General features: G+C 47.3%; 2 long non-coding RNA genes across 3 annotated transcripts; one reads left to right on the forward strand and one right to left on the reverse strand.

Annotated features, from left to right (window-relative positions):
- Positions 1–4,647: 4,647 nt before the first annotated feature.
- On the reverse strand, positions 4,648–11,361 carry LOC142052043 (uncharacterized). 2 transcript variants are annotated; one of them, XR_012658687.1, is made up of 4 exons: positions 11,224–11,361; positions 10,442–10,908; positions 6,445–6,590; positions 4,648–4,817 (listed from the first exon to the last, which is right to left on the reverse strand). It is a non-coding gene; the product is annotated as an uncharacterized LOC142052043 (long non-coding RNA). The 2 variants fall into 2 exon arrangements; XR_012658686.1 differs by having other exon boundaries at positions 10,442–11,361.
- LOC142052044 (uncharacterized) lies at positions 10,601–11,751 on the forward strand. The gene is made up of 2 exons (XR_012658688.1): positions 10,601–10,955; positions 11,051–11,751. It is a non-coding gene; the product is annotated as an uncharacterized LOC142052044 (long non-coding RNA).
- The last annotated feature ends 10,641 nt before the right edge of the window (positions 11,752–22,392 follow it).

The following is a 22,392-nucleotide window of genomic DNA, read 5'->3' on the forward strand; positions in this document are numbered from 1 at the left end:
GTTTGCTCTTCCCTTATCCACCAATGCTGCAACCCCACTGTAGAAGGCCACCAGAATTGTCAGGCATGATTTGCCCTTAGCAAAGCCATGATGGCTGTCGCCAGTCACCTCTTTATTTTCCATGTGCCTTAGCATAGTCTCCAGGAGGATCTGCTCCATGATCTTGCCAGGCACAGAGGTGAGACTGACCGGCCTGTAGTCCCCTGGAATCTTCATTTTTTTCCCTTTTTAAACATAAGGGTTATGTTTCCCCTTTTTCAGTCAGTGGGAACTTCACCAGACTGCCACAACTCCTCAAATATGATGAACAGTGGCTTAGCAACTTCATCCTCCAGTTCCTTCAGGACCTGCGGATACATCTCATTAGGTCCCATGGACTTGGGCAACTTCAGGTTCCCCAGACGATCTCAGATCTGATCTTCTCCTACAGTGCGTGGTTCTTCATTCTCCCAGTCCCTGCCTTTGCCTTCTGCAACTTGGGCGGTTTAGTTTGAGCACTTGCCAGTGAAGATTGAAGCAAAAAAAGTCATTTAATGCCTCAGCATTCTCCATACCCTGGGTAACCAGATCTCCCGTTTCCTTCTGGAGAGGACCCACATTTTCCCTAGTCTTCCTTGTATCACCGACATACATATAGAAGCTTTCCTTGTTGCTCTTGATGTCACTGGACAGATTTAATTCTATCAGGGTTTTAGCTTTCCTAACCTGATCCCTGGCTGCTCAGACAATTTCTCTATATTCCTCCCAGGTTACCTGTCCTTGTTCCAACCCTCTGTCAGCTTCCTTTTTGTGTTTGAGTTTGTCCAGGAGCTCCTGGTTCATCCACGCAGGCCTCCTGGAATTTTTGCCTGACTCTTCTTTGTTGGGATGCATCGCTCCTGAGCTTGGAGGAGGTGATCCTGGAATATTAACCAGCTTTCTTGAGCCCCTCTTCCCTCCAGAGCTTTATGCCATGGTACCCTACCAGGCAGGTCCCTGAAGAGGCCAAAGTCTGCTCTCCTGAAGTGCAGGGTAGTGAGCTTGTTGTGTGCCCTCCTCGGTGCCCTAAGGATCTTGAACTCCACCATTTCATGGTCACTGCAGCCAGGGCTGCCCTTGAGCTTCACATTCCCCACCAGCCCCTCCGGTTGGTGAGAACAAGGTCCAGCATAGCACCTCTCCTTGTTGACTCCTCTAACACTTGGAGAAGGAACTTACCAACACATTCCAGGAATCTCCAGGATTGCTTGTGTCCTGCTGTGCTGTCCTTCCAACAGATATGAGGACCAGGGCTTGTGAATGTGAAGCTGCTCCAGTCTGTCTATAGAGAACCTCATCTGCTCAGTCTTCCTGGTCGGGTGGCCTGTAGCAGACACCCACTATAACGTCACCTGTCCCTGCCCTCCCTTTAATCCTGACCCATGAGCTCTCGGTTGGCTCCTCATCCACCCCCAGGTGGAGATCCATGCACTGCAGCTGGTCATTGACATAGAGTTGTGGTGGAGGCTCTGCTGTGCGGTGGACTGCCTGTCTTCCACCCACCCAGGGGCATCTGCAGTGACTGCAGATCAGCCCTGTCGTGTCTGTAGGGCCATTTCTTCCTCCCACTGGTGCCCTTTCCATGAGTGACCCTACCGATCCTCACAGTACTACTGGCCTTGGCAAGGGTATGCCCCACCAGACCACAGGTACAGCAGGTCACTAAGACCCTGTGAGCTGTATTTCTGCTGCAACGGGTGGCTGGAGAAAGTTGGGCTGGGTCGTTGTGTCTTTCTAATGATTCAGCAACACTTCTATAGGGAAACTAGGGGAGTCTAAGGGTACGATGGGGCTCCCATACAGTGCTGTGTCTGGGCTGGCACACTCAGCCCCAGCCGCTCAGCTCTGCAGCTCCTTGTTGCCCAGAGCTCCACCCTAACTCACTCTTATGACTCTAAAAACTCTGTCTTAGTTAGCCTTGCATAATTCATTTTGAGGGATGAGAACATGTATTTCTCTGAGTCTTCTCCCTTTCAGTTACAGCAAAATTTTCAGCTCAAACTCTCACCAGAAAGCTCAAGAACTGCAGATATATTTTTTTTCTGTTAAAATTTCACAGAGCCTTTTGTCCAAATTAGCTGGCAATGTGTGAATGGGATAGCTTGGGAGAGCTGGAGTCATCAAATATTTGGGCGAGGGGGGGCTTCATGGGCTGTGGTGCTCCTTGCAAGCTAATCTGAGGGATGCCTTAGATCTTCAGACCATCGAGCGCAGGGAAAGCCATGACCCGCTGCCTCTTTCATTTCTGTCCTGATGCACTTTGCATATTTGGTTTTGTCTCACTTGGGTGTGATCCAAGCACACATCCTTGAAACGAAACAAACCCACACTGTCTGATCATCCCTTTGCTCTTGGGAGCTGGGAGCTTGCTCTGCTCCGTGTGTCATTTCAGAAAGAGCACCCAAAGATTTTTAACTTCTTATGAGCTGAAAGCGGGTATTAAGAAAAGGCTGGAGCGAGTGGAATCCATTTGAAGGAGATGCCAGCATCACTCCCCTCTGCAAACAGGCTGCCCTCGGCCACAAAGCCAGCCCGTCCTGCAGCTCCTGCTGAGCTGGGTGGGCCAGGCTCCCTGTCTCCGTCTGCATGCTCAAGTAGATCTTTCATCTGCCTCCGGGTGAAAAGCAAAGTGTCACCTCATCTGTGGAGAATTTATATTCAAATTATACAGGGCTCCTAGCAGCCAAGAGACTGCAACGGCAGCTGGCAGCCTATTGCTCTCTCTGCGGGACTTCTGTGCTGCAAGTATGTACCCGCCGTGCCAAGCGTTGCGACTTGTGGCTTCCCACTGCTGGAGTAATTCGGAGTACAGGCGTCCATCCGTGTCACATAAATATTGCAGCTGGAATAACTGCAGATACATACGTATTAGGGTATAGCAGGTCGTGGGTGCAGAGCACCCTCCCCAGCCCCTGGGTGGGTCAAGCAAGGACACCTTCCTGTTGCATGTTGTGCACAAGAACATCCCTCCTCTCCCTGCTGCCGGCGTGCCTCAGCTGAGGTCTCACCCCTTTTGAATACACTTAGAAAAGCTTGAAACTGCAAATCTAGGTATTTGCTGGGGTCTCATCCAGCACCAAAAGCCCCTGCAAAGGAGCTAACCTCTTTGGGGCTCCGGACCCTCCAGTATTGCTGCCTGCCCTCCAGAGGTGGAGGCAGAAGGCTCTCAGGAGCTGGCAGCAGCCCTCCTCACCTCAGCCACACCTGTACCAGCAGGACATCAAGGACCCTTTTCACATCCCCCATGAAAACCATGTCAGTTACAGTGCACGTAAAGTATTTATCTGACCCCTTTCTTTCTACTATAGCACAGGGGAGCAGGGGGCGAAAAGGGATTTCACCCTGGGTAAAAGAACAGCCAAGCAGAGGCCCCAGGGACCGGCTTGTTGGCAGGACTGTGGGCCACAGATGCGAGTCCAGCTTTCTGGCACCAGTCTGGCAGAATATCCCAAAACGCTGTCTGCTGGTAAAGGTGTTTATCTGCATTACTGAGGCTGTGCTCTGAGCTGCTGGAGGAGCCTCCTGACTGCAGAGGGAGCTTGAGGAGACCACATTAGGTCTTCAAATGCTGGATGAGACCACAGTGGGTCTTTGAACGCTGGATGCTGATGGAGCTGTTTACAGTAGCCAAAACAGGCTTGTTCCCTCTCCTTCTTTCTCCCTCTCCTCTTTTGGGTTTTGTTTAGGTGATTACCCATGAAGCCTGGAAGATGCATTTCTGAGCCTTCTTGGCAAAAAAAAACCCAAGTTGTAAACAGTGGGGGAGAAGCAGAACATAACAACAGCATCTTAAAACAAAAGAAAAAAAAAGCAAGCTGACAGTACCCACTACGCGAGGTGATTAAGAAAAATTGTGGAGTAAACGCGTATCCATGTATATTGCTGGTTTATCAATCAGATTGCAACATGGAGGGGAAGGCAGCAGGAGGGGAGAAAGATTTCTCATCTCAGCTTCTCTGGCAGCCACCAGCTGCTGTTTATGAAACCCGGGAAATGTACAACACGCTTTACAAGACGCACGTGCTGAAGGCTCTGGGCCAGGGGAGGGTCTGTGGATGCAGATCCTACTGCTCCAACACCACTTTATCTGCGGGACACCTGGAAATTGGTCCCACTAGCTGCAGAGTGTGCGGGCTGCGGGTTGCAGACTCATCCCTGCAGCAGAGAGGGAAAGAGTAAAAATGTCAAGAGCTCATTAAAAATATAGAAGCAGAGGGAGTGTGAATGTGAAGAGCCTGTAGGAAGTGTGTTAGTCCAAGTTACTGAATCCTAGAGCAAACAACTGCTCCATAACCCGTGTTTCAGTGGAGAGAGGTGGAAACCTTCACATCGTCAAGTTTAGCGGCTCTGAGTTCTCACCTGGGGCCGGGCTGCTGACCCAGACTGACCATATGAAAGAGGAGATGCCAGAGAGAGTTAAATCAAAAAACCTCAGCCAAGCTCGTGAGCAGGCTGATTTCCACCTTCAGCCACCAACTTCAAGCTGGAGAAAGCCCAGGGGACGTATGTGACTCCTCAGCTAGGAGAAATAGTGCAAGGGTTCATGATGCAAAACTAGAGGTACCCCAAGAGAAGGCGGACGGAGTAAGGGAGAGAAGTTGTTTGGTTTCAGGATTTTATTTAGATGCCTCAGGGCCAAGCATAATACTTAAATCCATTTTTTTCCAGGCCATTTGGGTCTGAGGTTTCCATTCAGGACCCTCATCTCAGGGTAGGGTTTATCCCTTCCGGCCCTTCCCTCTGCAGAATACATTTTGGTTTGCGGTTGGCACCACATCAAACACTATCCAGCACCTGATCTGAAGTAAAACATTAAGAATCGGATACAGCCGGACTTGAAACAACTCCATCATTATTACAGCAGAAAAACTCCCTGGTGACATTAATGAGCTCTTTGAAGGGGGCTACCATCAGTTAATCTCCCTGTGCCCTGCAGAGTGAGCCGGGCGAAGAGGGAAGATGCTTCAGTTTCTCCAGAACAACTGCTGCAAAGCGAGCAATTATCCACTGATGAAATGTAGCCACAGCCAAGGATGGGGAGCCGGGGGAGCCCTAGTGTGATAGTTCACATTTCCTCAGGCAACGATTTCAACACAGCACATTTTTGTTGTCACTGGCGTTCAAGAGCCTCCAGAAGAGGGGATTACGGGGTGGGATAAGGCTTGCCTGCTTGTCTGATAAAGCCTAGCTGGAGATAAGGGCTCCTTACAAGTCTAATTTTAAAACTGGCCCTGTCGCCCTTTGCTTCTCTTGATTCAGAGCTGATTGGCACTGCCTGAGTAAAAGAGCTAAGAAATAGGCAAAGGGGCTGGGGAGGGCTGGAGGTCCACCTCCTCCTTTCCACCCAAGCCACAAAATGAGTACCCATGGCTTGAAGCATCTTGAGATGCCATGCTCTTCCACTTGAACAGCCACAGGAGCCAGAAAACTCTTCTCCCAGCATGGATGCCAGGTACCTGGGGCTCTGGACCTGCCTTCTCCAGCCACACCACCGATTTTTGGAAAGCTGAAGGATCTGTGGGGCACACACGCAAAACACTTGGGTGGATGGAGCCCTACTCACCTCTCCTGGCCCAGCACCAGATTATCCATGCCTCAGGGCTTCCCTGTGACTTTATTTAGCTCATGATGAGGCTGGAGCATCCCCAGCCAGGGCCTGTGCTAGGATATGTGAGAGGTGTTCAGCCTGGCCCTGGAGCAAAACCAGGGCAGTACTTCCATCCAGAGGCTGAGGTTAAGCAGAGCTTATCCATGTGAGCCTCAAGAATTGCCTTTTATTTATCTACCCTTGTTTTAAGTGCTCTGAACAGGAACCCCAGCGTACTCTCCCCAGAAAAAGCTGCCTCCCTGTCCTAGCCAGCTTCAGAGACAGAGAAGTTCATCCCACCATCTCCGTCCTCACACTTGGAATACTCAGAGGTATCACACCACTCCTGAGCGTTATTGCATTGAGATGGGGAAGATGGTCAGCTGCTGTAAACACCTACAGCCCCAACGATGGCGATGGAAAACCATGATTTACCCATAGGTGACAACAGTCATCTGCTTTAAAGCATGGTTTTGGGAACAAAGCTGTGCCTCTGCTCTATGGCTCCCTCTTGCCTTGCATAATTAGCCACTAGTGGGAAGGGATAGGGAGAGGGGACAAGATGGGAGAAGAGAGGGAAAAGGGAAGGGGAATGGGAAGGAGAAAGGGAAGAGGAAGGGAAAAGCGAAGGGAAGGCAAAGAAAAGCATGCAGTCAAGGTTACTAACGGTATATTAAAGCTGGAAGGCAGTAATGTTCAGTATGGTATAGTTTGGAGAGGTCAGCAATGAACCTCCTGTACGTAAATCCCGCCATGCCTGCCTCCTCATGCTTTGACTGTCAAACGTGATTGCTAAAACATGCAAGCCATGAACACTGACCCCTGGCTACTTCACGTACCTCATTAAAACTGTGTCCTGAAACTCAGTTAATGGAGGAAACTGTTTAACCATCAGAAGGTGCCAGGGAAGTCCCAGGAGACATGCCATGGGCTCAGTGGGTGGTGATGTCTTCCTGGGCTCCGGGAGAGGTGAGTAATGAGGGACCTGGAGAGGTGATGGAACATGGATGGGAGCAAAGAGGAGCTGAGTGAGTTGAGACTGCGAAAGGGGATGGGATAGATCCCCTTTACAAACTTCTGCATAGGTCAGTAAATGGGCAGGAGACCCTGATCGGGCTGATGTGCCATCCCAACCAGCCGTTACGCACTACTGGTAGGGCACCAAGCACAGACCTATCAGGCTGGTACGTACACGGTGCAGGGGTTCATTGGTGCATCACTGGCACGTAGCTGCACATCAGGGCTCGGAAAGCCACAGCTGCTCTGGTGGGGTGCAGCCATGGCTCATCCTCCATCGGCTTGGGCCTGGGCTCAGCTGTGTCTGTAGGAGCGATATTTTGTGATTAACAAAATTCTCATTACCCAGTTTTGGATTTCAGCAGGACCCTGCTGTGATCCCTGGCAGTGGTCAGGATTTCAGCTCTGAAGCATGCCAGCAGGCCAGCGGTTAGCCGATGCAGCAAAGACCCCGGGCTAGAGATGAGCGTGCCCATGGCCTATGCATTCGATCACCAGCACAACTGCTGGCTGTTCCTGCAGGAAAGGCTTTTATCCCCAGATCTTCTGGACCCAAATGATCTTTTCAGACACACTCACACAATTTTAGCAGAAACTGGTTCCAATGCAACCTAAAAAAGCAGTTGTATATCTACATGACTAGAGGACACACAAAGTCATATATTCACATGAGCAGCAGAAACTCATTGATTTAGAATTATGCCTTCCTTTATAACTTTCCCATGCAAGCTTTCGAAAGAAAACTGGGCTTGAAGAACTGTCATAAGCCTTTCAAGAGCCGACAAGTATCCAGAAATGTGTCTGCTTCTCCGAACGATCCACCCTGCTTAGTCTGAAAAAAACCCCAGGGTATTCCAGCAACAGTTGTGCCACGATTTCCCATCTCTATTTCGGCACAAACTCAAGATTTGCCCTCTGATGGTCTCGAAGCCTTCTCATAATATTTGAAGAGCAGCCCCAGTGCAGACTGTCAGCTCATGTGGCCCTTTGAAAAGTCAGTCTCAGACTTGTCCTTCAGACCATTTCCAGGAGGAGACACGTTTTTGCCTCCTCCAATTCCTGCTGCCAAGTTTTCTTTGTTTCGTATTTCAGTCTGCTCTCCAGAATTGCTGTGCACTATACAATGTGGTCACAAGAAAGTTGCCTTTGACTGGTGAATAGAGTGACATTTGTGCATGAGAAAGGAACACTTTGGGTTGTTTCAGGGGAAAGGAGGCTACGGGAGGCCAAAATTTACTATTGATTAATACGATGGAACCAAACATAGGGTCTTTCCATAACCCTCTGGTTTTCCCTTACATTCCTTGGCATACCCACAGGATGGGCAATTTTTCCTCATCAAGCTTTCATTTGCAGACCTCCTAAGACAATTTTGGAGGGGGAGGGGGTGTAGTTGGCCTTCCCATATCTCTTCTGGCCCAATGCTTTTTCAATCAATGTGAATCACCACAAGTTACCCCCTGCCACCCCAATAAGAGGTGGATCCAGCAGCCCAGGCTCTAACACAGCACAGTCAGTCAACAAGGGCTGAAGGCTGAAACCCCCACTGCCCCAAAGCCAACACAGCTTGGCACAGATTTTGATATAAATGCCATAGATCTGTGGCATAGATTTTCAGGCAGAGAAGAAAAGGCGGCTTCTTTCCCCACTGACTGCAGGGGCTTTTCATGGCCACCACTGCATGCCCTCAGAAGGGTTAGCAGCAGTGGGTGGAACCGCGTTGATGGGCGCATTTATCTTTATAATACTAAAAAACAATAAAGTCTGTCTTTCCTTCTGCAGCCTTGACCCTGGAGCACTCAACGCCAAGCTGTAACGGGAAGAAACAGAGAAGGGGACATGGGACAGCTGGACCATGCCCAAAAATCTAGGGAAAATCACTAGTTTCAAACCCAATAGCTTTGGGGAGGGAATAGGATTTGCTTCTAAGGCACTGCTTCTGCTTCTAGGGCAGTGCTTCTAAAACACTGCTCCCTGAAAGGACCCATTCCCAGGGGGCCCGACCTTGTGTTTCCACACCTAAGGCACTTGATTGGTTTCCCGACCATTGGCTCTGCTGTGTTCAACTGTTGCAAAAGCCTTGACAAGGCAAGCTGAAAAGAATCCCCCCAGAAACACCTTAGGGAACATCCCATTGCTTTTAAAATAAGACAGGTCAGAGTAAGAGAAAATACACGGTGAGGAGCAATTCTGCCTCAGCAAGACAAATGGATCGAAATTCTCTTAGGTCTTTTCCAGCTCTCACTGCTGGGAAACTTGAGCCTAGACCGCAGATGCTTTATAGCTCTTGATGTCTCCTGTGCCGTGGAGTCACATAGATTTACCCTGGCTGAAGATATGGCCCTTGTGTTGGAGCCAGTTGAGGAGCAAGTGTGTCCTCTAAAACATCTCACAACTTATTGGTGTCACCACAAGTGAGTGGGACACAGTGTTGTGGTTAAGGGCAGCCCTTGCCTTTGGGATAGTGGGGTTCCCTTCATTTCACAATCCTCAGTAAAATCTTTCTGAGCCTTTCTGAGTCTTATTTTTTTCCTGGGATAAGTGTCGATGATACATATATCAGCCCTACAACATTCAGCAGCAGGAAGGGTGTCGCACTTTGTGCCGTCACCTGCAGAGGGAATTCCCTTGGCTGTCCCCAAAGTTGAAAAGACAGGCAATACGAATGTGAAAAGTAACATGTGGGGAGACAATCTTGGCAATCTGGCCACCCCATAATTTTGTGATGCGAGTTGTGAGAAACTATTGCATAAATGTGTGCTGCAATCCTCCTTTTTATAAGGAAATTTAACAAAGTGGAGGTTTTGAGATCCTCACCAACTGAAAAAGCTGCATGGGGTGCAGCAAATGTGATGCACGTGCTTCTTGCTTTTCCTACCTCTGCTCCTGATTCGGTCTGTGGCCAGGCATTGCCCCCCTAAACATTTCCCCAGTCCTGTGAGTGTGACTCTGCTGCAGAACCAGGTGGGCGCTGCCAGCCCCTCACGTCCCGATGTCAGTCATCCCATGGGCAAACCCTAAATGTTATCCCCAAAAGCAGTGGATGAAGCAATATTCAAGTCATGCTTTAAGACAGTAACAGCAATGAAGGAGGTTCCCCCCCAGCTTGCCAAACTGGACATATTCCAGAGGTGCATCCTCAGATGAGGTGCTCTTGCTGGCATCCTTTGCCTTAACTCCCAGCTACCTTTTTTCACACACATCTTTGCCTAGGCTCCCCCTGATTTCTGTCTCGGCCCAGCACTTTTGCCAGCAGGACTCATCTTCCTTCTTGGAAATCTCAGAGGAGGCAAGTCTTGCTTTATATGGGTGATGTTGAGAGGCACTGCAATGGAGATCATTAATTGGGTCTTCTGAAACAGTCCAGAGCTTGACAGCCTAAATAGATCAAAAATTTACAGTGGTCGTACCAAAGAGAGCACTTGGTCTGATTTGGATGCCACTGAGCTGTCCTGAATGCAGCCAGAGAGGGAAGAGGGGCTCATTGTATGTTTATACTTTTATTTGACCCCAACCTGAGGAGCTCCCTGACTTCTGCACTACACCCACCTGCCCCTTCCCATGCCAGATTGAGCTGCTGCTTCTTATCAAGGTCCTCAAGTCTAAGGTCTTCTCTGGGTCACCAGGTTAAACTGTGTATTTCATTATGGCAGGGCATGGGGATACTGCAAGTTAGAAGCATTCAACAGTAGGACCGTAATTAATTCTGCATATCTCAACGTGGTGGACACATACCCATGTACATTTGGGCTCAAAACTTGGCCTACTTTCACCTCTCCATACCAAGGGCAGATTCCACCTCCCACAGCTTCTTCTTACCAGTTATCTTTCTTCTTGGTTTGGGGAACAGGGGCTTCATCTTGGGTCTGGTCAGAGGAAACAAAACAGCTCCAGGGACCTGTTTCAGTGTGGGTCTGTCCATATTTGCTAAGTGCAAACACAGGAACGAGCTGCAGCCCACAGCTCAGCAAAGTCCAACCAGCACACAAATTATGGGAAGTAAATCGCTCATATGTGTGGGACATACAACTTCCTCGCAGAGAAATTAATTTTTGACCTTCTGCTAAATGCTAAATACATTCTTGTGTTTGGGAGAGGGTTGGGATTTCTTTAACTTTATCCAGATGAAGAGTATTAAGCAAGGGGCATAGGCAGTGAATATTTCTCTCGAAGACTTTCCAGGCGGGTGTCTCAAGCTCGTCCTCTGCAGTGGGCTCAGCAAAGTGGGCTCAATCTCTTTCTTTTCCAACTCTTGTGATTGCACTTGTGTTTCTGCTCTGGAACCTCTAAGCACCAACAGGACGGAAGAGGATAGTGCCAAAAGACATCGCAGGTGAAAGAAATAGTCCATGGATGAAGGTGTTAGAAATGTTGAACTCCTTCTGGGTGAGCATTTATAAATTATTGCCTTGACATTATGGTTTGCAGACCTGGGAGCATGCCGACGGGCAGTGCCCAGTCCAGCATTAGGACCAGGCAGGAGGTCTGCCATGAAGCAAGTGGGAACAAGACTTCACCCTCCACCCAAGAGCTGCGTGGACTGAGCTTTGCTCTCAGCTGGGCACATCCAGAGCTCTCCTCTGCATTTCAACCCACCTTACCCTCACAGCGCCCTGTTTTGGCCTCCTGACTGTGCTTCAGCGAGGGGGGCTGCCGAGTTTGGACCAGACCCCTGAGCAATGCCATGTCCTGTCTCAGATGCTGGCAAGGAACAAATGCGTTGGGAAAACTGCAAGAAAAATCCAGAATAAGCAAACGTGGATCAATAGCAGGAATCTCTTTCTAACTTCCAGCAAATATTGACTTAAACCCCCAGAGCAGACGTGGACAAATATTGCCTCATCAGACCTTTTGGGGGGATTAAAAATGTCTTTTCAGTGGAAAAAGAAAATCTATGCTTTTTTTGTTTGCTTCTATTTGAATGTTCTGCTTTTTTTTGTTTTTGTTTTTGTCTGAAAAGTAAGCTCAAGTATTTTAATTTTTGGTCTCTGTGTTCAGAAATCCTCCCGTTACCCTCAAAGAAAAAACACCATGATACATTAAAAAGAAAACAACATTCCCTGTAAAAAAGCAATTGAAGCTTTACATCAGATTTGTACTGGAGAATGAAGATTTACCTCCCTTCAGAATCTGATTTTCTTTGCAACATGAAAACTAATTAATTTAATTCCTGATGCTCTCATTATCTGCATAAATATCCACTACTGTGGTGAGAATGTGCCAGGATCACAGCACATTATTACAGCATGTTTAATTTCTTCCTGAGCCCAATAATCTCCTAAATAATCAGTCTTGACATTTAAACAGGGAGGCATTTGTGGCAAGAAATACATGCAATGCCAAAGCTGGCTGAATAAACAGAAAAAGGCAAAAAAAATCTTGAAGTGCTACAAGGAAAAGGCTGAAATAGAGAGAGGGTGGGGGGGCTCAACCAATAACTTTTACATCTGTGTCAACTACCTGTAACACCAGAATGTTCAACTGCAGAAGAGTTATAACAATACAAACCAGTGGCTGGCAAAGCCATCATCTCACGGCTATTCGGTTCTCCTATCCCTGGGCTACTGCTAGGAAATGGGTTTAGCCTCTTCTTTGACTTCCCTGCAGCCACCATTGGCTTTCAGTGCCGTGCAGGTACATCGTCTTCTCCCCACCCCTTCCTCCGCAATATGCTTCTTTTCCCCTTTTAAATAAATTACCGTCTGTAGGATCATAGGATCAAAGAATCATTAAGGTTGGAAAAGTCCTCTAGGATGTTGTGATGTGTCACTCCTGCGGTGTAAATTAGAAGTGATTGACCTGCACATCTGAACCCAAAAAGACTACCAGACCGCAGCGCTGCCTGGTGGGAAACACATCTGCAGTCCACTTTCTGGTGGGTCAGAAAACCACTGCCACCACCACCACCACCACCGTAGACTGTTCCCTGCAGAGCCACTGGGGTCCCAGGGAGAGAGCGACAGCATCGCTCCCTTCCCCTGCAGCACATCCCTCCATCTCCAGCAGGCAGGAGGTCTCTGGGTGCCTGGTGGGTTACTGGATAGATGAAGTTACTGGGTAACAGGGTGCTGCTGGTCCTGGGTGAAGAAAGGCTCCAGGGCTACCGGTGCTAAATGCACAGAGGCAGACGCGTGACTTCTAAACCATGCTCCTCTCACGCGTGGTTTGCAACGGTTGCGACGGCCCATGCCATCCTCACAGCAGCCTCTGGTCTGTCGGGCTGTGCTGTGAACAGCTGCCATAGTTGCCTGGAGCACCCATAAATCTTAACGAGCAGCGGGTCTTCGATCCCAGGTGATCCCCATGAGGAAGCAGCTCCTGACGCTCGCCTGTGCGGAATTCACTTTCTCCTATTACATGTCCACTGGTCACAGCTAACATGGGCCTGGGCTTTCTCAGGTGCCGCTGTGTCAAGACTTGGGAGCCTTTAAACAACCCTGCACGGGCTGGTTGTGAATCTCAAACATCTCAACCTACTCCTGTTCAGGGCAGCTACTCCTCCTTCCCTACTCTCCTCTTATCAGCTCATCGTCACCCCTTTCTCATGGCCTCCTGCTTCATCCCCTTCTTTATCAGCACAGGCCACTTCTGTGGGACCCTCTTCCCCAACCCATCTCTAACCACTAACAGCCTCCAGGGGATTTAACCTGTGGAAATGAACTTCACTAACAATATACTAAACAATTGAAGTAAGAATTTGATTGACAAGTAGCAGCAGAGACCTGTCTCTGACCATGAGCCTGGAGGCAGGAATTTGCCACAGATATTTCAAATATCTAAATTCTGCCTCTTTTTTCCCTTTTAGTTGTCTAATTCCAAGATCTCAGCAAAGTTCAGTGGTGAGCGCTTGTCTCCTCAAATAGAACAACAAGGTTTTGAAACAAATAGAGCTCTTCTTGCCTGGGAGCTACACTCCACCTCAGACTTGTTGGGTCTTTGTGGAGAGGGTGAGTCACATAACTATGGGGTTTCTTACACTTTCCTTGGGAGTTTCTGGTGGTGACCAGTATTGAAGACAACATGTCAAAGTGGGTCAGAATAGCACAGCAGCTCCCTGGTCCCAGATATGTTTGTTACTAGTTTTGGTCATCTCTCCTACATTCTCCCCTTCTTAAAGCTGTATATGCTCCTCTGCACTCTGCGATGATCAAAGATCCCAGTCCCAGAAGGCCAACTGAAGATAATTTTGAATGATATCACCCAAGCCTCAACCCTATTCCTTCCTGTGGCAGACCCCGTAGACGTTAGCTGCCAACTCCCAGATAAATCCTCCTTCCAATAGCTCATGGGCTATTGAATTGTGGCAGCAGAGCTGGCAGGGTTACAGGACTTCCCTTGGACAGGACAGACAGGGTGATGGGGCAGAGACGATAAACATGACACCCAGACATGGGCAGTCATGATAACCCTACAGATGGCATCGCTGTAGTGATGGACCACAGAGGTTCTCCACATCTGCTACCCAATTTGAGGCAAAAAGCAGGACAGAAGTCTTCACACACAGCTCTGCTGTAAGGATGTCTCCTGCTAGGCAAGGTTTGTGGTAGGGAGAACGTTTCTTATTACACCAGTCTGCTACTGATTAGTAGACAAGGTTTCCATCACACCAGGCCTTCTGCAGGCCTGAAATAGAAGCAACAAAATTCTGTGGTGGTCACACTTCACTAGCAAGTGCTTGGAGTTTAACTAGATGTGTGAGTTGACTGAAAGAAAACAAAAGTTAAGTGCAAGCTGTTCAGGAATTAAAGGAGGAGGGTGGTAAGATGGTTATTTCCATGGGGAAAATAGGGAGTTTATCACCTGTGGTACATGGAGAGCTTGATGGAGGAGGGAGTTGTGATTCCTCAGGCAGCTTTATTTCTTAGTGAAAAAAACATTGTGAAGAAGAGAGAGAGGGCAGAAACGAGAAACTCATCAAGTGGCTTCCACCCTCCCAGACCTGGGTCGTACACTGGGTTTCCTCTACGGAAGAAGCCTCCCAACCAATGTCAAACTGGTGCAGAACAAAACAGTCAAAACACAGGAACTCTAATGCATTTTAACTGGGTTTTAAATTATCTTTAAGCATCACTATCTCAACTGTATGTCTTCTGATATTCTCTAAGCTAGTTAATTAAAATTATTCCAGTCAGAAGGGGTTTTTTTCAACACTATTTGAAGACTCCATCACAAAAGTCCCAGCTAGCTGCCAAGGGTCTGGGGAAGAAATGCCGTCCACCCGCTGCGTGCCTACGCCACTCTTTATTTATGGTAAACTTTGAGGAGCTGGGCTGAAACCAGGCACCAGGCTGATACCTGACACCAGCTCTGAGCCAGAGCCTGGCTGATTTACACTGGGGAACAAAGCCAAAGGGAAATACAACTGCATGAGGGGAAGGAGTTGGCACTGCAGTGTATGGGGGTATGCAATCAGCCAGCACCTTAATGGAGGCAGTCCATTTTGGAGTAATAATTTTGGTCCTCCTGTACCTTTTTTATTTTCCATGTGTTAACATAAAAACCTCCAATGGCCACTATCTGCTGTAATTTCACATTTCTCAAGGTCACTGACACCCAAAATGTGAAAGATTACGTCACTGCCTCCAGGCTTGGATCTCAATTACCCAACTGCAAACCTTGAGTGTTGCCAGTCGTCTCGCAGCAGACTCTGGCCTGTGAAGGCATTAAATAGGCCTGTGTGTGGCCAGGCAAGATGTGGAGCCCAAATATGTGTAATAGCTTTCAGATTTCATTGTATTCCCACACAAGCCTGTGCCCTGTATCTGCGCCATTAACCTCTGAACTCTGTTCCCACGACCATATCACCCATGTTTGGGACAAATACGACTCAAGAGATAAGCCACCTGGCGAACCCGCATTTGGGAGAAATACAGCTCAAGAGCTAAGCCACGTGGCCAACCTGGATACCTTGGTATCACCACCACAACACTGAGGGCTGGGAACACCTTAAACTATGATTTAGATAGCTTAGCTTCCCAATATTTGGCTTTCATAGAAGCTGTAAGCTGCAAAAGATTTTGACCTTTGTGTATGGGAAAGTGTTTAAAAAGTTTGCAAATCCTGCCCGGTTTTTGGAGGATGATAATGCAGTACTTTATAGTTCTGAGAGGGTTGTGTTTTTTTTTTAATGCTATGTTTGCATCAGGGACTTCCTTTGCTTTGTGTTGCTGGGCGTTGGGGGCGGGAGGTTGGTTTCGGGGAGCTAATGCTGCTGGCACGGAAGGCTGCAGCTGCTTGGTCTGGGACTGGAAAGGCTGAATCACTCTTTGCGTTGAAGTCCAAAACTTCCCACGAACTGGTCCCATCCCAGCAGGGGATGGAGCCTGACATTGTATGAAAAATCCCAAAGATGAGCAGGAGGAGAATTGAAGTGGGTTTATTACAGCTTTATTCTTCGACAAACTCCAGGCCAAGAAAAAACAAGACAGTACCCAAACCTGTCAGTGTTTAAGAGGTATTTGGGCAATACCCTTAACAACATACTTTAACTTTTGGTCAGCCCTAAACTGGTGAGGCAGTTGGACTAGATGATCACTGTAGGTCCCTTCCAATTGAAATAGCCTATTCTATTCTATTAGTATCAACACCAAACAGGTCATCTACATCGGTCTATCCACTCCTTGTAGGGACCATGCAAAAAGAAGGGAAGGATTGGATATGGTGGTATTGATCCTAAGTGATGCAGAACACAGAATCCCAGAATCCCAGACTGGTGGGGGTTGGAAGGACCCTCTGGAGCTCACCCCGTCCCACCCCTGCTGGAGCAGGCACACCCAGAGCAGGGGCACAGGGCCGTGTCCAGGTGGGGTGTGAATGTCTCCAGGGAAGGGACCCCACAGCCTCTCTGGGCAGCCTGTGCCCCTGCTCTGGCACCCGCACAGCAAAGGGGTTTTTTTCTCATTAAATACGAAAAAGATGCACAGCCAGGACCTTCAACTACCCAGAGACAAGCTGGTGCCAGACGCTCTGCGCATGGGTTGCAGCTAAGGCCAACCAGGCAACAGTGAGAACTCTAGCAGGAGCTGCGGACCACAGTTACAAAAGACCTTCTGAGGTTCCCTGGAGCTGTGTCGGTCACAACAGGCTCCACCAGGACCTGCGTTATCAACACGACATTTTCAGACCCACCAGCGGCGCAGAAGATCCGAGTCCTGGGTGCATCGGCATGAAATGTCAGACTGCGTTCGGGTTCAGATGGCCAAAGCATGGTATTGCAGTAGTCAGGGTCACGAGGTGTATTGATGGGATCTGCAGATTAATTAATGCACTGTGAAAAGCACGGTGGCAGAGCTGAATGCTGATCCTCAGCAGGGACAACTTGATAGTCATTTGGTGAAAACACTAATTTTGGCCTGGCTGAGGTTCGCCGTGCACAATCCCTCGTGTCTGCTTCATACAATAAAAGCAAATAGCCAGGAGGAAAAAATCAGACTGCTTGCCCACCGCTCCTGCAGCCCACTCTGCAGTCACCTTAGCTCATCTCAAAGGGGGTGGCCTTTCAAATCCTGCCTTTCATTTTAAAAATGATTAATCTCCGTTCTTGCCAAGAACAAAAGGACCTACAGCGGGTTTTGCATTCAGCGAGGAAAACCAAGGAAAAAAGCGAGCAACCTTTCATTTTATACACCATCAGTCATGGGCTACTGGTTTTTGGTGGAAGAGCTGACAGGCAGTTGTGCCAGAACCAGAAGGGACCTAGCTGTAGGCACAGCTTGTTAGAAATGACCTGGGGGCTGTGAAAACTTGCCTCCTTTGAAATGAGTATGAAACAGTTTGATTTTTTGCTCCATTTAATGTGGGCTCAGCAGGAGCTGGAGATGGGTGCCAAAGTGAAGCCAAGCAAAAATCACTCAGCCGAGCCTTCCCAATGTCTCTGCTGCTCGCCAGGGCATTTGGTTACAGAAGCGTGAGTTCCTCTCACTCGTGCCAAACATATTGCTACGGGATGAGTAATTTTGCCTTTATAAATTGAGCCGTCACTGGGGTAGGCAGACGGCAACACAGAATTGCACACAATTCTCCCAGTCCTTCCCGCTCTGATATCTCTGGAGCGATCTGGGGTTAGCGATATAGCTCAAAGCACTTTCAATTTAAACACCAGCCTGGATTCAAAAAGAAATCCCCAAACTGAGCTTTTCGGAGCTGGGGAGGCGGCCTTTCTTAAGTCCAGCTCTTTGCTCTGACATGGAGAAATGTGATTTTGCAGATTCAAAAATTGGTGCTCGAGGAAGCTGATTGAAGTGTTTAAGGTTTCCCATGGAGAGAAACTGGTTGAATAACAGCAGTTATAGTTCACTTTTTTCCTTAACATTTTTGGAACTTGAAAAATTAGTTGAACAAACTGGAGTCTTTTTTTTTCCATAGTGTTAAAGCCGTTTGCCTAATAACCAGTACAACTGAGGATTAATTCTGTCAGCATCTCTGTTGTATCATATCAGATCTTTTTTTCATATTTATTTTGTCATTTCCATCCTCCATTACATAAGGAAGAAGAAAATTGACAGGTCCTGATTTTCACTCTGTTCTGCTTGAATCAAATTAGGCCAATATGTAACAACTCAGTAATTCACATTTCTTTTCTTAATCAGAAAATCTAAGTCCCTCTCTGCTTGCCTTTCTACAAACAGTTCAAATTATTTCCTGAGGAAAATCAGTCCAGGACTACACAGTTGTAATGGTGGAGATTGTACCCCTTCCTCTTCATCTGAGTAGATAAGAAGGAAGGTGATAACTGAAATATTAATATTGTAAATGGTTTCACTGATCAAATCAGGTGGGAAAGGAGAAGGACAACTGAAGACTGAAGATCATAGCTGCAGGGGAACATCACCTACTGTGTTTCCCCTGGGTGAGGGTTTTCATTAGAAGATGTCCTTATACTAATTAACTGTAAGTCGACTTATTCCCCATGTCCTTCGTGATTATGTTACGATTATCGTTTCAAAGGCAGATGATATTTTAGCAAACAACAACTTGGCAACAGGGAGAGAGTAAAGACCAGTTGTTTCTTATTTAGTGGTGATGTGAATTTGAATGCAATAGGATGCCATGAGTCAGCGGTGGGAGGGACTGTCCTTTTACTGCACTCCATGTAAGTGCAGGACATAATTTCTTCCTAAAAAATGGATCAGTTACTCAGATAAAGCACTTGAACTTTGAGATATAAAAATATGTGCCCTTTTCATTGCTAATACCAGATCTATAATAAAGACAACTGTGTGCCACCACTGGAAAAGCTTTGAGATTTCACTCTCTGCAACTACCTGAAAGGAGATTGTGGCAGTGGGTGTTGGTCTCTTCTCCCACGTAGTAAATGAAAGGACAAGAGGAAATGGCCTCAAGCTGTACCTGGGGAGGTTTCAATTGGATATTGGGAACAACTTCTTCACCGAAAGGGTTATCAAGCATTGAAAGAGGCTGCCCAGGGAAGTGGTTGAGTCACCATCCCTGGAGGTATTTAAAAGACATGCAGACGTGGCACTTAGGGTCATGGTTTAGTGGTGGCCTTGGCAGTGTTAGGTTAATGGTTGGGCTCAATGATCATAAAGGTCTTTTGGAACCTAAATTATTCTGTGATTCTATGAACAACCAGGCAAAATAAGCTACAGAAAATGGGTCCCTGTGCATTTGGAGAGAAATGGAGTGAAATTCAATGAGTTGTACAGTGTAAAAAAAAAATCTCTGGCTTATATAAAGGATGAACTTGTCCCAGAAGATTTGGGTTCATTTCTTTGGTAACTAGCTCTATGTGACAAGCTCAGCGAGCAATGCCTCAATGGAGTCTGCATCTGTCCCCTGATGATTCAGGACTTCAGGCTGCTCCCAATGACAAACCATTCCTCATCCTGCCAATATTCCCACTCAAATCCATTAAGATGAGTAAAACGGGAGTCAAAAAGTCCATGTCTTGAGTAGCACTCCCCTCCTATCAACTGCTCTGTTTTCACAGTGCTATTGCTGTTATTTTTGGACACAGCAATGCACATTTCCTGCTAAGACTCATTTCCACTATAATTTATAGTCCTGTTTCTACAGCGGGTTGAAGGTTCTTTGGATCGCAATAGCAAACATGTTGCTTATCTTGCTGGTGTAGGTCCAGTGGTCGTCTGCCTGAGACGTGGTAGGCTCATCTATCTGGGAGAGCGCCTTGGTCAGTGTAGGAGTCGTACACAAACCACCTGCCATGTTCCTTGCTGACGGATGATGATTTTCATGCAAGAGGCATCACACCCTTCTCCTGTCTGGGGGCTGCTCCGCAAGAAGTCAGGGAAAGAAGTGCTAAAAAGCATGTTTCACAGGGATGAGCTGGAAGACATCTGCAGCCTTTGTGTGTCCCATTTCATCTGTAACAAAATTTGATTTATTTTCTAGCCCAGGACTGTGAAAACTCCAGGAAACAATTGAATTAACTACAATGCTGGCTATAATACACATTTGAACTGACGTGGAAAAGTCTAAACTTTAATTTTATTATGTCTGTAACAACATTTGTGTTTATACTAATAAATGCAACACGTCTATGGTAATCCCACAAAGTGCAGTTATCTGCTCTGAGCTGAAAGTGGTCCAGCTAACCCAAAATAAGACCACGTGCACAGAGGCAGACAGGATCATCTCCCCTTACTTGTCTGTGCCCAAAACACTAACAAAAGTGTCCAAGGAATGGAAAAATGGGAACTCTTGTACAAGTCTGTCCAGAGTGCATTGGGTAGAGCAACAAATGCCCTTTGGGGCAGAGATCTCCTTCCAATAGCCCCAAGATCTGGGTGTCCACCAATGTTCACGTCTCAGTTACCTTGGATTAACAAAATTTCTGTCTTGTTCTTATAATGTGTGTATTGGCTTCTTTTCTGTGTAATTTATCCTTTTAGCCCAGGACATAGTCTTCTATTGATGTGATCTTGCCATCAGATGAAATATAGGCTTGAATGCCATCACAACCCACTTCCAATCCAGCTGGTGCATCCCCAGCAGCGGCCTCACTAGTGCTCCAACTCCTTTACTGCATCAAGACTAGGGAAGAGAAGCTGTAAGAAAGCATATGGGGGCAAAGAGTACCACAGAAGGGAGAAACCTGGGGGAGAGGAGGACTCTGCCCATGTCGCATGACCTCAGTCATATATCTATGGGGTTTCCCTACCTCCTGCCAGAGAAAAAAATCAGTTCACCAGGAGTCCCATCATTGGTCCAAAAGGTGGTTCCAGAAATGGAATTCTATTTTGTTGGTCCTTTTCCCATTTTATTGATGGCTCAGAGCTGGCAGTCAGGAAATCTGGTTCTTCCTCCCAGTTCTGTTACACGCTCCCAGTATGGCTGGGAACACGTCTCCTCAGAATGACCTGGCGATACCAGGCCATGAAAAGGGGCTCGTTGCTGCATAAATGCTCTGGTTCTTGTAGGCAAAGTCTCCAAATATTTTTAATTTCCACATGGCCTGTATTTTTCAAAATACATGGATATGGAGTTGCAGCGAATCGAGCCCCTAGGCTGGGCTTACCGAGCTATGTGTGCTCCCCAAAATACAGAAAGGTGCCTCATGGGATTTTCAAAGGTGTCTTGGCACCTAAATCCCACTGACTTAAGAGGTTGAAGCCTGGTCTGTTTAGGAGCTTTTGAAAATCCCAGCCGTGTCACTCTGAATCTCTGAGATTGCATTGCTTTCTCCAGGGCAATGCCTGGTTATTGCTACATTTTCTGATGGCTCAGGCTTATTTGCCGTTACCGGAAGGTTACCCTGGTAGTTAGACTTTAGTTTCTAAGCTAAGGAGGAGATTGCTTTACACAACGCCTTTCATCTTCCCTAATATGCTCCATATTATCCTCTTGATTTCTTCCATCTGGGCAAATCTTTTGTTGACCTCACCTGAAATCTAAAACCTTTCAAAATAAGCTCTTCCACTTTTCTCCTCTGATCCAGTAATGGTGGATGTGACTGGGAGGTCAGAAGTCTGAGATTAGTCGTGACCTCACTCTTGGGCTTCGCGTTGGCAGCAGGTTAGAGGCTTTGAACTTGGCATCCTGACAAATTGTTATTACTACATACCAGAAATCAGTTCACCCTCGTGTCTGTGGGAGGGTGTGGGGGGAAAGACAGGGAGATAGATTCCTTCAAAGAGCAAAGCTATTCCACACAGCACGACACTGAGACAGGAAGGTTTAACCCAAGAACCCCAAGGTAAAATCTTGACAGACACTAACTCCTAAAATACAGCCCAGAAATGCTCTTAATTGAATCCTAACTGGCCTAGATGATGTGGACAGTGAATAACGCTTGACCTTTTATTTTCAGAGGGTGAGCTGCCAACCTCTCATGAAAACTGAGTAGGGACCAGATTTCTGCACTGAATGGCTCTCACATTTTACAAATCCAAGAATAAATAAAGTCAGCTTGATGTGAATATTTAGTCTATAACCCCAAAAGACATGACAAGATCTTCAGGGTCATCTGACTCAGTTCCCTGTGATCAAAGGCAACCGCTTTGACTGAGGATGTTCTCAAACATACCAACCTCCCTCTGAAGAGATACATCTTCCTTTAATTTAATGTTAGCCTTCATTATTGTCTGTTTTTAACCTGGAGAAATGAAGCCGTTGCGATCTTCTTTCTGTCAGACTGTGTGCATGCTCATGTCTGTCCAGTCCTGCTATAAGAGCATCCAACTCCTTTGGCCAAGTTCAACCACACTTGAAAGAGATTAGAGGCCAAAAGAGGCTTTGGTTGGTATCCTCAGAGAGCAAGGCTTTCTAGCCAGTCAAGCAGAGAGAGGCAG

Source organism: Phalacrocorax aristotelis, chromosome 1 (assembly GCF_949628215.1).
Source record: "Phalacrocorax aristotelis chromosome 1, bGulAri2.1, whole genome shotgun sequence".
Lineage (NCBI taxonomy): Eukaryota > Metazoa > Chordata > Aves > Suliformes > Phalacrocoracidae > Phalacrocorax > Phalacrocorax aristotelis.